Source organism: Rhea pennata, chromosome 6 (genome assembly GCF_028389875.1).
Source record: "Rhea pennata isolate bPtePen1 chromosome 6, bPtePen1.pri, whole genome shotgun sequence".
Lineage (NCBI taxonomy): Eukaryota > Metazoa > Chordata > Aves > Rheiformes > Rheidae > Rhea > Rhea pennata.
In genome coordinates this window covers 26407524-26422690 of record NC_084668.1, presented here as the reverse complement: position 1 = coordinate 26422690, position 15167 = coordinate 26407524, and positions in this window count along the sequence as shown.

The following is a 15167-nucleotide window of genomic DNA, read 5'->3' as shown; positions in this document are numbered from 1 at the left end:
AGGGGGTAACGTGTGTTTTGCTATTGGTAAGTGTTTCATTCACTAATTATTTCAGGATATGTAGAATTTACAGGTCCTTTGTTCAAATCATAACTTTCTGCTATTCGTAAATATTTGTTCAGTGTTTGTCAATTTTGCAGGCTCTTCTGGAACTTGCAGCCTGTGGCTCGCTTGGCTCAGGAATTGTTAAATATCTGGGGCAGGGGAAGAGAAAACCCCAGCACGACCAAATGGCTTCCCAGTGGGCCTAATTGTAGAAGCAGGCTGCACAGATCATAGTTACGTATCTGTATCTCAGACTTCTGGGCACTGAGCTGTTCATTCTTTTAAGCGTCAGTAAGCCACAACTTGTAGCTTTACGATTGCGGTTTTTGCTTATTTCATGATCTCACTTAAAACAGCAGAAGTGCAGTGTTCAAGAAACTGTTCACCCTTCTTTGGGTAGGTGACAGAGCTTGAGAAACTAGTGAAAAGCAAAGGCTATCACTCTTGGAAAGATGGATCAGTTCTTTTAAACTTAACTGTATTTGGTGATGTGCTCGCCTTGTCGTTCTAGAATTGCATTGTAGAAGTTTTCTCGGCACACCTGAAATTGTTGCAACTTCTCCTGGGAGACCTCAACCAAGTTGTAATTTCTGCTAGACTTGAGTGTATTCTAGAATGGCTAATAGGGATCTTGCTCAAAGTACAATTTGCCTCAAAATAGACATTTCCAGAATAGAATAAGGAGTATGCACACTACTTGCAGAATAATCCTCAAAGTACTCACTGCCAGAACAGCAAATTTCGTAATACAATCTCACTCCTGCTTTTTATGTTGCTATGTGAACATACCTTTCAAATTTGTATGGAGGTTTACTTGTCAGGCTTTTATCTCAGTTGCAAACTAGAGTTTTAGGAAGGGTGATTGCCCTTAATTCTCTGCATGCCTCTTTGTTCACGCTTCACTAAAAGGTAGGTTAAGATCATCTATTGAGAGTTGCTCTGCCTGTAGGGTTGTATTTTAAGGTGCAAATTAGTTAAGTGAATTTAGAGAAGAAACAGGATGTTCTCTTCCTTGTTTAGGTTTTCAGCTAGCAAGAAATTTTAGTTAATATGAAATAAGAGGGTCTGTGTGTGAATATCTGTCTGTATTATAAGTAAATCTAAATAGATTTGCATACAGTTAAGGTACTGGCTATGGAGGCCGTTAAGATCTTCCAGAACCTTAATTTTCCCTTGGGCATCTTTTATTCAGTTACTGAGTAGACATATCCCTGCTTAACGTGAGATACGATCAATTATATTTTACAGGGTGATATGTTTTGAAGGGAGCTGTAATTTTACTCATTTTACTATGATAAATATATGTGCAAAGTATATATGTGAATATAGTAGGGCAGCACTGGTAACTTCTTAATTTACTTAGGCATTTGCGTGTTTGTTGAGCACCGTAAGTAAGGCCATCATTAGGTTATTACTGACCTGTTGGATTGTTCTTTTGGAGACACCTGCTCTGGTGCCTTTTACTCTGGTGTGTTTTAAAGTATGGATAATTAATGTCTGTGACTTCAGTCATGCAAGTGTATTTGTGTCCCTCTTCTAGGGCAGTTGTCACATGTTTACTGATCCACCTGTGCAGAAGGATTTCTAAGATCAAAGCCTAAGTATATTACTGTTAAGTGTGATTAGATGTTGGACTGGTGGTGCAGTTTTTCTTTCAAGTGGTCTCATTCATCTGTATTCTTCAGCTCATCTTGGGTGGCATTTTTAACTGTTGAATCCTTGGAAAACCATTTTGAAGAGGAGAACTTTTTATTGAGAACTGGGGACTCTGGGCCAGTATGTAAACTTGCTTGCTAAACCAGCATTTCTAAAATGTTCTTCGTTGCTCAGACTGCATTTGAAGAATATTTTTCTGTGAAGTAATTTGATCAACAGGTAGTACTTAGGTAGTAGTAGAAGAATACATTTTCTGCTGATTTTGTATATTTGACTGTCATTGTTTGGCTGATAAATGTAACTTCTTTCTATATATAGGAAATCTGGGACAAGTATTGAAAAGGTAGTGCCAGTATGATCAGATCAAATATTTTCCAGCTTGGATAAAATATTCTATGAAAGCTGCAAACGCTGTATGCCTTGCTGGCAGTGTTTAGGCTTGCAGTGTTTTAGGAACCTTGGGATTAGTGTTTATCTGTCCTATAAAGGACACAAATCATTTAGATTAGAAGTAATCTGATTGTATTGAAGTACAAATTATAGCACAAAGGCCGTTCAAGTGGGTTAAGTGACCAGGGTTGGTAAACACCATATGACTGCTGATTGGTCCATGAAAGAGTATTAACTGAAAGATAATGATGGATTTTAATCCAAATCTCTGAAGCACAACAGCTGTAGATCTCAAATGAGTTCACTCTCTGAGAGTGTTTTAGGACACTGATTTATTTGTTCTCAACCATTTTTCTTACGCAAGAATTAATTTGAAATATAATTCATTACTCCTATCTCGAGTTGAACTAGTCCATTTGGCTTTCTTTGATTAGATTCCTATCCTGCTTTCAGTAAACGAGTTCTCAGATTTTTATGCACACAGGAGAAACAATGGTGTTTTTCTTCCAGTGTTATGAAGTATGTTAGTGCGAATTGATATAGGAAAACCAGCTGATATTCTCCCTTATTCCCTTTTTATCAATGGAATGTGAAGAGTAGTTAAGTAATTTTTAAAAAGCAACCTAAAACTTACCCTGTGTGAATGTGCTTTCAGAATGCTTAAGCGTTAACATCTAAGAAGGGCGATGTTTATCATTGATAATAAACGACACAAATTTTTGTAGTGTTTTTTACCTCAAGGGATCTATATGTTTTTTTAAAAAAATAGGAGTTGCATCACCTGTCACTGAATTTATGGTATCGTGAGAGTGGCAAGTGGCAGCTGTTTAGCAGCATAACGTAACATGGTTTAGGATATGAAATGGAAAAGTTAAGTGGCCTGTATTTATTAATGACCTGAGTGTTGGGCCTATGCCACATTTTTTTGTTGCACTAAGAACTTTAATGATTGCAAAGTTTTGTTCTTTGTTAGGTCTTCCTCAGAACTCTGTTTACTTCTGTGTATATTCTTTATATTAGGTGAATGACTGCAAGAGAGGAGAGTATTTTAACTTCTGTATCCACCTGCCTATTTGGTTTGTGAAGGTCAGCAAGAGAGTAGATCAAATGGTGGTAAGTTATCACTTACAGTCCAAGCAGTCATTAAATGTTAAAATAAGAGTTAAAATGCTACTATCTTAGTTTGTCTGTCTTCATAGCTAGAAAGTGTGCATAATTAAACTGTTCCTCATTTTTTTCTTATGATTCATTCAGATATTCTAGATAAGGTGTATCTTCATGGCAGAAGCAGGCATTAGATAGTTCATGTACTATAGCTACAGATTATAGTGAGTATAAGTAGATAGGAAATACAGTATAATTCAAACACAGCTTGGAAAACTTGGTGTGGTACAGAAGTCATTGGTGAATACCTTGGCGGGATTGAGAAGACATTGTTCAGTGCATGTTAAAGGAGACCTTGAACACAATTACCTTATAGCAATCTGAAATGTCTTCAGAAAGTCATGAAAAAAAATTGTGAGCTACTTGCACTTTGGAGCTTGTGAAGTCTCTTATTTTAATTTACTTTCTCGTAAATATAAGAGAGACTGCTTAGTACATGAAAAGCAAGAATTTTCTTAGGAAGAGCCTGAATAAAACATACTTCCAGTAAATGGTAATTAAATTACAGGTGTCATCTCAGAAGATAAAAGGCTGTGTAGTTGAGTATGGGCATGTACGTTTGCCTAATATCATGTCAGTTTTACTAATACTTCACGGAAGGGTAAAGTGAGAGACTCACAGAGCTCCGAGACGGACAGACATGAGAGAGGGGAGAGAGAGGCATCATTTGTCATGCTTCTCAGGGAGCTGTGTAAGAACTTGGGTCTGCCCTAAGACAGGGTAATTTGTTAGATTGTTTATTGTGTTAACTGAGTAAACATTGAAACATTGTACCGCTTTTGGCAATTTGCATGTGGTTAATCCATAGATGATTAGCTGTGTAAATTTTTTGGTCATTTGAATTTACAAAGTTGAGCAAATGCCATGGAAGAATTGAGCTTGCTGTCATTCTTTGCTCACTCAGAAGCAGTCATCTGGGGATTTTTGTTGTATAAGGAGTTGGGCCACAAGTATGCAATGTAAAACTTAATCGAACGTAAATGGTGACTGTTCCATGACTTTCTCCTAATAATTTTTCATGATCCGGTATGAACCTCGAACATCTTAAGAGGCCAAGAGCTGGACTCCATCTTCCAGGCTGATTAATATCAGGACATAGTTGTACTGCAATTGAAGGTCTGCTGTAGCATCTGTACATGCATCGAGTAATAAAAGTTAGCCATTAACATTCTTCTTTCTCCATGTTACGTTTTTTTTTTTGTAATGAAAGAGATTTTTCGTATGTCAAAGAGGGAGAGTGGGGATTAGGGTACAAGCGCATTTGTTTAAAAAATTGTTGATCACTGCTACTTCAAACTGCCTCTTGAGCCAATGTCATATTTTAAAATATAAGCAGGATTGAAGAGAGTTGGGCAATATCAGCCTAGCTGAAGAAGAGTCTCTGAAGAATCAGGCACTTTGTTAGCTAAGAAATGTTTGGGAACCAAACTCTCCATTTCACTTAATGTCTCTGTTTCAATTTTTATTCTTATTCTAAATTTGGGGAGAGAGAGAAAAAAATACATTTAAGAAGCAAACAAACCAAAACCACACTTAATCAAAACAGTTGCTTCTCTAAAATTTAGATATGTTGAAAATTTTCAGTTTTTCATTTTTAATGTTTGTTTGATGGTACTGAAACAAGTACTTGTGATGCTGTTTAATTACTATGCAATTTATGAACCTCTCCACCCTCATTTTGACAAAATTAGTCCACTTCCAGAGAAGACTTTGGCTACAAATCAGGATTTTCTGAGGGTGGAAAACTTAAGTGTAAAATGTTCAGCTGGATATATTTGGAAGTTTGTTCTGGAAATTAAGTCCTTAACATCCATTTCTTTGCTAGGATATTTTGTTAGGGATCTGAAGTATTGTTGCTTTCCTCTGCAGTTTCCTGTGACAGATGGCAGTCTGTTTCTGTTGACAGTTAAATTGGGTTTTCTTTTTGTGTCTCTTAGCTAAGGACTGATAAATATTTAAAAACAATAAGGTGGCATTTAATTGATAGTTTGGATTACTTTTTGCCATTGAAACTTTGGGGCAGCTTTCAGGTGGGAATAGTGGGGCCTAATGTCTTACCTAATACATTCAAAAGTGGAGCTTGATGTGTTGAGGAGTGGTGCTGGATGATAAAGCCTGGGGAAGGAGGGACTGGACTTGAACGCCCTTTAAGTCCTCTTGTTCTTAAGGTGATAAAACACAGCAGCAGCAATACAGGACTTGAGCAGTGCACAGTTAAGAGAACATCAATACTTGTGCCTAGTTGCCAAAAGTATTGCCAGCTCTGAACACTTAAAAAAACCTGTGTCAAGTCCTAGATGAGAATTTAAATTGGTTTCTGTTTAATTCCATTCTAGTTCTGAGCCTTTTGGGGTTCATGTTTTCAGTCCTGTCTGCAAGGATTAGAGGGCTATTTAAAAAGCTAGAGTTCCAAGGGATTTTTATGGCTGCATAAAATAAGAAAGCCTGACTTAGTAAAAATGCCTGATATTACAAGATAAAATTTTGAGACCTAGCAGCCCTGAATTGATTTGTGGAGTTTCACAAGCAAAAGAGACATCAGATTGATAAATTAGGTTGTGTTAAGAGAACCTTTCTAAGTGTTTGTTTCAAAATGTCATGTTTGTGATGCTAGCCCAGGAGCCAAATCCCACCTGCTAGATCTTCTAACACAATGCATTTCATACATTTTTGTGTTTAAAACTGTCTTAGAAGTTGTATTCAGTTGCTGATTTCCAGCTATTCAGCAAAGTATAATTTGAGCACAGCTCAACTAGGTAAGCTATCATGAGAGAGAGGGCACACTTCATTAATCAGATGATCTGTTAGATGAATTGTTTATCACAAGGAGGTTTTATAGTATGAAGGATACAGCTGATATGTTGCAAGTATTTTTTATTTCTCATCATAATTAATAAAAAGTTTAGGAAAACCAACCAAGTGTCTCTAAGGTATTGAACAGCTTGGACAAGGGAAAAAAATGTACTGAAATAAGGTATTAAAGTCAGCTTTACTGCAATCTTGAAGCTGCAAAAGGCTTTGAAAAGTGAATGACCAGAGAGAAATATCTCATGAGAATCAAATGGGCTTTTGAAGGGTAATTTCAGCTGTGAATGCTGAAGTAAAAGCTTCTTGTTGTGCACCTCAGCATTTTCAAGTGCGAAAAATGTATTCTGCTCACATTTCTGTCTTTTGTGGAGTTATATTTGTTCAGGGGAAATTAACAGACACTTTTCAGTGTGATTGCCTTCATCAGAAGTTTATCCCTTTCCAAAATGACATTTTCACTTTTTATGGGAGCAGTATGCATGAATTTCTGTGAAGACTTTGGATTCAAAGTTGTAAAATGGAAGGTATAAAAGTGTTTATACCCCTAAGGAGATGCCGGAATTGTATTCTTTACATGATGGCAGTATAAGACAAGCTATGACTAGTATAATTTTATTTGCTGGATCATTTTTGTTAAGTAACTTCATTTTGGTATCAGGTTCTGGTCCACCTTACGATTACATGAGCATTTAATAAGGCCATGTGTTAAGCACATAGCTGCAATAGGGTACCCGGATCGCTGTTTGTGTCCTTGCTGTGTAGTAGAGGAGGCAGGCTAGTGTGATCGAAAACCACGCCGCAGCCTGCCGGTTGTACAAACGGTCTTTTAATGGAGGCTACAGAAACTTTCTGTTAGGGAGCACAGGGAAACTCCACCTTGTGTCCCTTACTGCCTTTGGCTGCCCGTGGGTCGGGGGGAGAGGAGTGACAAACCTGTCTCTTTGCGTGTACTTTTCTAGATTTTTCTATCTTTAGGTGGCCTCTACCTTTTTGTAAGCTCTATGCTGCCGTTTGGAGGTAAGTATTTGGTATTCTCCTGCCCTGCTCCTGCCCCCTATGGTATGAATACTGGAGGAGATGGTGCGCTTGTGCTGGCAGTAAGTGTCACCTTTCAGCATCTGCCGTGGGTCTTCCCCGAGGAGCTGTGCTGGCACAGCCGTGTTGGCGTGGGCTGTAGCAGCAGAGGCTCGTATGGTGTCGGGACCTTTGCAACCCCTGACTCTCGTCGCTGTGCAGTGCAGACCTGTGTGATCCATCTCTGCAGTGTTCTGGTTTTGTGGTATTATGATTTACAGATGACTTGGCCGTATTTCTAAATTTCAGGAGTGAACTTGGGCAGTTTTGTTTTTTTCATCTATGCAGATGCAACTTCTACACTTGGGTAAGGTTTACTTGCCTGCCTCAGTGCTCCTGAAAGTTTTCACATCCTTGTTGGCTTAGAAATGTTAGGAAAAATGCACTGGTGAATGTGGGCGTGTGTGTGTGTTTCTCCTTCTATTTGCTTTAGTTTCCTTAGATCTTTATTTTTTAAATTAAAAAAAAAAGACTTAGGAGGTGGCTGAGGAAGAATATATAGGCTTATTTTGTATAGCTCAAGTGTCTAATAGCCCCAGACTGGTGAAATTGCTATGTTCTATGTTAACCATCTATAAATGAATATGATACATGACAGTAGTAAAGGAAGGTTATGTGGTTTGTAAAGCAGGCAGATGATGTCACACTGGTTCTGCTTTTTGTCTCTTCTTTTCCTTCTCTCTATAGTAAGAGAGGACATGGGGAGGGGGAAGAGAGGAGTCTACAGAGAGATGGGAGTGGGAAAAGATCAGGAGTTGAGAAAGAAATTGTAAGATGGAGAACAGTTATCAAAATGGTAACAATAGAGAGATGTAAGGAAAGGAGTCGGGAAAAAACATCCTGTCAGCAAGAAGGAAAATTACTTCAGGCCAAGGGAATCTTTAAGTTCTGCAGAACTAAATCTTGCTTCTCGGTCTCAGTTTCCCTGCAGTGCCCTCTGAGCTGTGGGTGCCTTTTGCCGCTGACCGCAGTGAGAATCCTCTGCAGCTCTCAGGGTGTTAGAGGTAGGCAGCGCATTCGAGCTTGTCCTTGAGATTCAGCTCGTGTCTGCTACAGTACAACTTACCCTTCTTTTATTGGGCGTTTAGAGAGTGGTAGCCTCCTGACCTGTGTGTCTGAACTAAAATAAACTAGCCTAGTGGGTATCAAAAAGTCTTATAAACTTGACAGCAGATGGCACATGCTTTTGTTTAGCCCCGTGTGTACTATCTTGGTGGGTGGTAACTGCCTTAGGACAAAATCAGCATCCCACCAGTCACCATCTGGGGTGGCAGATGATATGTGGGACTGTCATGAATAAGCACTCTGATGTTTTTAAATGTCCCAAGGAAGACACTGCTTGTTAGTGCTGCAATTGGTATGCAGTCATCAGTGCAAAAAGTTCACTTTGTGCCATATTCAGCAAAAATTGAATTTGTGTACCTTAGAGCCATCTCTGTAATATGGGTGTGTGTAAGGAGATTCTTCTGAATTTTGTTCATTTTGATGGTGAACTAGCCTGGGGCCTATTTTTCAGACCTTTATTCTTCAGTGCTTCTGTGATTAATTGTTCTGATTCTCAGATATTATCAGAGGTGGTGTATAGATACCTCATGTCAGGTTAGATCTACTGCTGATAATGTAGGTCTATACCTACATATAGGTAGGTGTATAAACATAAGGTACACTATAAACCCTTGCTTTGACAGTATAGTCTGATGGGTGAGGGAAAGGGAAGACTTGGGCACAAATGATGTAACGTTACTTGCAGAAGAGCACACAGTAGTTCCGCTGGGGATACAGGGATGGAATTGCAGGTACCCTGGCCCTCCTGTCTGTGCAGCCCCTTGCAGAGGAAGTGGAAAACGGGAGTGCACAAGAGTGATCTGTGAGGATACACACAAGCTGCTTCCCTCACTCAGGCCGCTCCTGGCTCTATGCACTAAACCTGATTTCTCCATCCAGTACGTGCTTTGACAAAGACTCTTTAGACTAGTTTTGGTTGGAGGGGTCTCTTGTCATTCATGTAACAGGTTCTCTGCATAGAGTATTTGAGACAGTAAAACTGGTCCCATAGGAAGCTCAGCCTGGTATTGAATATAAACTTCTGTGAAAGGAAAAAAATCTCTGTATTGGTCTTGGAATTTGCTTTATACTGCAGTTAAGACATCCATTTTGGTTTTAGTTTGTGTTCAAGCATGTTTTATTCGCACTTAGCTAAACTATATATCTACTGAAATTAGTGTGAAATAACAGTTTAAGAAAATGGTATTTCCTTTAGTGAATTAAATAGCTGACTACTTTCTCTTGACACTTTCAGGATATTTGGTGTGGAAGTCCTCTGATTGCAAAGTGTCTGGAGAGTGGAGGGCTCAAAATGTTCGTGGAGTTTTAAGCTGTTTGAATTACCAACTGTTCTTTGGTATGAGGAGATTTAGGGTGTTTGGTCTGAGGGGTGTGAGAGATGCAATATACTATCTGAGTCTCTGCGTAGTTTTGCTTCTTAAAGTCCAACTTAATATCCAACTAGTATACTGATTTTATGTTAATGAATGATGAAGGTAAAGAAAAATAAACAAAACCCTATATGAACTCTGCTTAATTCAAGTGGTATCTTTTAGCTTAAAATTTAAAGGTTAGAAGTAAGAGTTAAAATCCAAAAGTTTAGAAAGATACCATGGATATTTTATCAAACCCAAATTAGATTAATGCAACAGTGTGATTGCACTTGCTGGAATTTAAAGAAATGAGATTTTTTTAAAAAAAAAAAAGTTGTACAAGCAAATGCACTCAAACAGGTTTGTTCTTCTTAATTCAGGAAAGAGCAGTGTGGATTATCTGCAGCATGCACATGCCTTCTCTGGAGCAGGACAGTTGTAAACAAAAACAGTAAAAGGCTGTCTTTATGAACTGAAGTGTATATTTTAGTATGGGGTAGGATGGGAGCAGTCAAAGCAGTTGCTTAGAGCCTGAAGTGACTGGGAATTTGACTTTGAGAGAAGTCTGTGCAAGTCGGTGAATGGGCAGGTGGAATTAAGGAGCTGCCCAAAGCTTCATCTATGCCTCAGGGCTCTGAGCACAAAATGTGCTTACCTGTGATTCATTTAAACAAGGAAAACAAGGTGAAGGGGTACGTTCAACACGCTGCTGACTTCAACCTTGTCCGTTACTGTAGATGATTTTGCACTGGACAGTCCACTTGCCTCCTCTTACAGTCTGTGATTCTACCATTTGGGTTGCTCTCTTATTACTTGCTCATAAATCAAAAGTATTCAGTTCAGAAAAACATGTAATATGCTCCCCTTTTGAGGTGTAAAATCTGGCAAAGATGCATTTTTTTTCCTACAAAGGAATGCAAAAGGGATCCTCTGATTTAAAAGAATATTTAGATACAATACTTTGAAAGATGTGAGAAAAGTCCCAAACCAGCAAATTGGTAGAATTCTGAAGATTTAGGAAATAGTTTTAGAAAATTGCCTTTGAGAGAATGATACGTGCAGAAAACACATGTAAGTTAATTATTTTTCTTAAATTGATAAGGAGTAGCACCATTTCATAGTCTCAAATAAACAGATTATGAAAATGATCAAAATGTGAAACACGTCTGAAGAAATTCACTTAGTGCATTTTTATTTTAGAAAATCTTTAAAAATGCATTTTTAAAAATTCTGATTCGCTACTTTGAAGAGCTTTTTGAGGAGATTACTATTAAGACTTGTACTTTTCTGATATTTAACTTATTAAAAACATCTCATCTGTTCTCTTTGGCCATTCAGTATTTTGGCATATGGAATATGTTAATCTTGGGCTTGTCCAACAAGGAAATCAGTGAAGTCTGTCTCTCTCTCTCTCTCTCTCTCTCTTTTTTTTTTTTTTTTTTTTTTTTTTTTTTTGCCTCATTCATGTGTTTTGCTTTGGAATTTCAGAAGATTTGGGTTGTAGGACTTTGATATAAGACTAGAGTTCGTGGGGAAAATAAGGTGCAAGTATGACCTGGTACTGCCAATCAGTAAAGTTTGGTATGTTGTGCATCCTTTTTTGTATATAAGGACACTAACACACACATTGGACTAAGTGGCACCAGGTTGAATGTGTTACAGGCAAAGCACCGAAGGTGGGAGTACAATTATCAGGGGAGTATGTACGACTGACTTTTTACTGGAGAAAGCCAAGGAAGCTGAGTAGCTATCTTCCTGGCAGGTGTACTCTCTCTGGCAGGACTTGTGCACGTGGTAGATGAGGACAAAAGAGCAAGATGCTGTATCCAACCATAGATTGGTCACTTTGGGCCTCTACATGTTCTTCTGCAATTGGATAACAGTACTTAAGCTAGAGTGAAAGTTAACTAAGAAATTTGTGATTTTTTTTTTTTTGCAGTGGCTTAATGACAGATTCCTGAGAAGTAACCATCAACTTGTCAAAATCATGGTGCAGTGATGTTAGAAAACTATCTGCTTCTCCTGAAGCATCATCTGAGATAGCTGTCTAGAATCCAAACTTGATTAACCTTCTCGGCAGTGGTCAGATATATCACGTCAGGCTAGGGTGCATCTCTTTGGAAGATAAGTCCATATATAAATCCATTCCTTCTTGTTAATTGTAAGAATGACAGCAATTTGTACATATGGGGCTGAAGAGGAAAGGATCGCTCTTAAAACATAAGCACATGCAACTGCAGCCTGTGACAAAACTAGTAAGTCAGTTTTGTGATAATCTGAGTCCACAGTAATTTCATTTACTCCAATTTAGCTGAGCTCAGTATAGTACAGTAAGACTAATTTTAGGTTTACCAGTCTTGAGATTGTCCCCTTTCCAGGAGAATAAAGAATAAATAATAGCTGTTTGAATGTTTTCAGTTTTCTGAATTACCTTATACTGAACAGCTAATGTTTGTGTTGAGAAACAACCATCTGTTTTTGCAGTTTGAAGAGAATCTCGTTCAAATGTTAAATATTCTGAAATGTGTTAGTGAAGAGGCTGTCAGCTATTTGTCACATTACACCGTTCAAAATTTTGCATGTACAAGAATAGCCAGCTGACTTCCTATTTCTATTCATATTAATAAACTAGCATCAAAATACTTACAAGCTAGAACAATATCTAACCTTGCTTTGTTGTGTGCCATCATTAATGGATTACTCTTTATTATTTTCTTTTATGAGCCATCCATTTTTTACTGTAACTTTGCATTAAAATGTTCTATGTGCTTTGTGAGCAGAGGTGAAAGAGATAAAGAAGAGCTGATTGGGTGCATATACATAGGTAATAAACAATTTGGGAGGTGGAAACACTGCAGAATATGATGCTGCCTTAAGGAATTTCAGGGGAAAATGGAGATTAAACATGGCAGTTCTGTTTTGATTTTTACAAAAAGGGAAAAGACGCATCTTTTGAAAGAAAACTGGTCCGTTAGCCATATGGGAGATCTTTCAAGATTGGCTTCAAAATAGTCTCTAGTGCTTTTTTAACACTGTAGGATACTGAGCACAAGGCACTGTGCATATGCTGTTCACCACGGTATCCCAATAGAACTTGTTGCCCAGATGGTGCAAACCATATGCCTCTCAATATTTGATGTGTGTTTAGGAAATACTATCTAAAAATATAAGAAAGGTCATAAAACTTACCAAAAACAGTTCTAGTGAGGCTTCTTATTATTTTAATAATGCTCTGGAGATAGTCAGGCTGGTTGTTTTCCTCCTTTTTGAGTGTTTCATGGCAGAGCTCGGGAACTGTGAATCGTATTTGCTCCAGTGCAAGACCGCAGCTCTCATGGCACATGTAGAAACTTCACTGGTCCATCTGCACAGATAGCTTTTCCCCATCAAAGATGCCTAAGAAGTGTTCAGCACAAGGCTCAGTCTTACTCTTCTTGCCTTTGGCTGAACGAACCTTTCTGGAAATGCAACGAAATAGAAAACCGATTTATGTTAGTAGTTGTGCGTGTGTCTTCCACGACTCATTTGACTATTTCCAAGGGCTTAAAAAAAAGAAAATTCTGTTTGTCCATATGTAAGTTGTTAAAATCCGTTTTCTGTTTTGCTTACCTGGCATAGATCCACAGAGGGATGATAGCATTCTAATTACATTTGCAGCATGGTGTTTCTTTGAAGTATGAACTAATTAGGAATGAGCATTACAAAAGTTGAGACCAGGACTCAGGAAAAGAATGCTTCTTGTAACCATCACTAATTCATTAAGAGAACGAAAAGCTTATTTCCTTTGAGTAAAGATTTGCACATTCTCACCTACAGGAGTGTACTATATATAATACTTCTTTGTAGCTCCTCTGAAAGCACAACTCTGTTTAAAAGTAAATTAGCTAAATTGAAAGGCTAATTGCCTTGAGCTGCAAGTACAAAGGATGTCCATGCTTAGATTTCTTTGCCAGCTGCAAGAGGCTGAGATGTGGTTTCAGAAATCCAAACAGGGTATCTCATGACACCTAAGAATTTTAACGTGGTGTCATAAATCACTAATTTATTCTTTCTCCAGTATTGCTTGCAGAATCTATTCGGATAGATCAGAATTCTCTGTACTGGGGATGAAACAGGAGGGTGAGAACTCATTTAGTCCGGTAGCAGCTTATGTCCAATGTGCAAAGCTCCTATGCTTCCATTGCTTCTTCTGATGTTTTTGATTAGAAGAAAAATTAATGTATTTGGTTGGAAGGAGAGCTTAGCTTTACAAGAGAAGGAACCAGAATATTTCACATGCATGTGAAAGATGAATATGCCATACAATTCCTTTATGGACGTAAATTTTCCAGACCATTTCAGCTGGATGTTTCTAAAGTACTTGGATTTTCTGTTTCCTGCTTTTCCCTTTTTTCATGTTCTCACCTTTCAATTTTAATTTGGGTCTAATCCTCTAAGGTCATTGAATAAGTACATTTACTTACAAAGATATATGACTACCTTTGTAATATGTGTTTCTTCATTAGGATTCAAAGAATGAGGTCCTTTTTGTACAGGATATTAATTTGTGGAGGTTGTTATATGTCAGCCACTACTGAGGCTTGGCCTTCTATGCTATGCTGAATCCGAACTACACAAAAGTAGAAGCTGTCAGAAGCAAATTATACCAGTGTTGGTCTGAAATGGGAAGCATTAGTGACTAGTTCATTAAATAATAAAGCCTAAAATATGTGATCTTTGGAGCTATAGGCAGCTGCTTCTAAAGGGAAGGTCTTAAATCCTTTACTCCGTATGAGGACAGGGAAGACCTAGGTACAAGTAGAGGAGGGCCAGGTTAAGCAGAAGTCGAGGCAATTTGCAGGTCTCTGGTAACAGCGGCCGAACAGAGGTCCCTTCCCCGGCACTCGGGGCTTGATGCCTGTTGTTGGCCTCGCCTAGGAAGGCGCAGAGGAAGGACGTCGGGCTGCTGACGGACAGCAAATGGACCTGCTGAGCTGCAGTGCCCTACGTAATTCTTTTTCTCACGCTGCGCGTTTAAGTCTCCTGCTTGTGACAAGTTGATGTCTGAATTGTGGAGCACGTGCAGATCTGACTTAATGCCTCTTCAGGATGAACAGCAATTTTTATGGGCCCTAGGTAAAGATTCAGTTGCAAATTATGTGTATGGATTGGCAGTATTTCACATGTAACGGAAGCAAAATATTTGCATTGTACGACTGGTTCTAATAAAACTCTGTAGTAGAGGCCGTATGGAAAAGTGTATAAATATATTCCATCTAAATAAATAAATATGGATTAAAAAACACTTTGTTAGAAATCACACATTCTTTAAGGTTCTATTATAATAGCTTTTATATAAAAATCTTATTTTCAAATAGGTATCCATGTAGAATTATCCTTGTGAATGTAAACAACCGATAAATATGGCTAGATTTTAATCAGAAAGAGAAATACAGATCTCTTGTTATGTTTTTCCTACAGGATAATTTCTGCCTTTTCTCTTTTAATGAATTTATATTCTTGTTTTGAGTAGTGACCCTACTTTTAAATACTTCATAATCCCATATAGAAATATATGGCTCTGTTGTTTTGTGGTTTTTTTTTTTTTTTTTTTTTTTTTTTTTTTTTTTGATT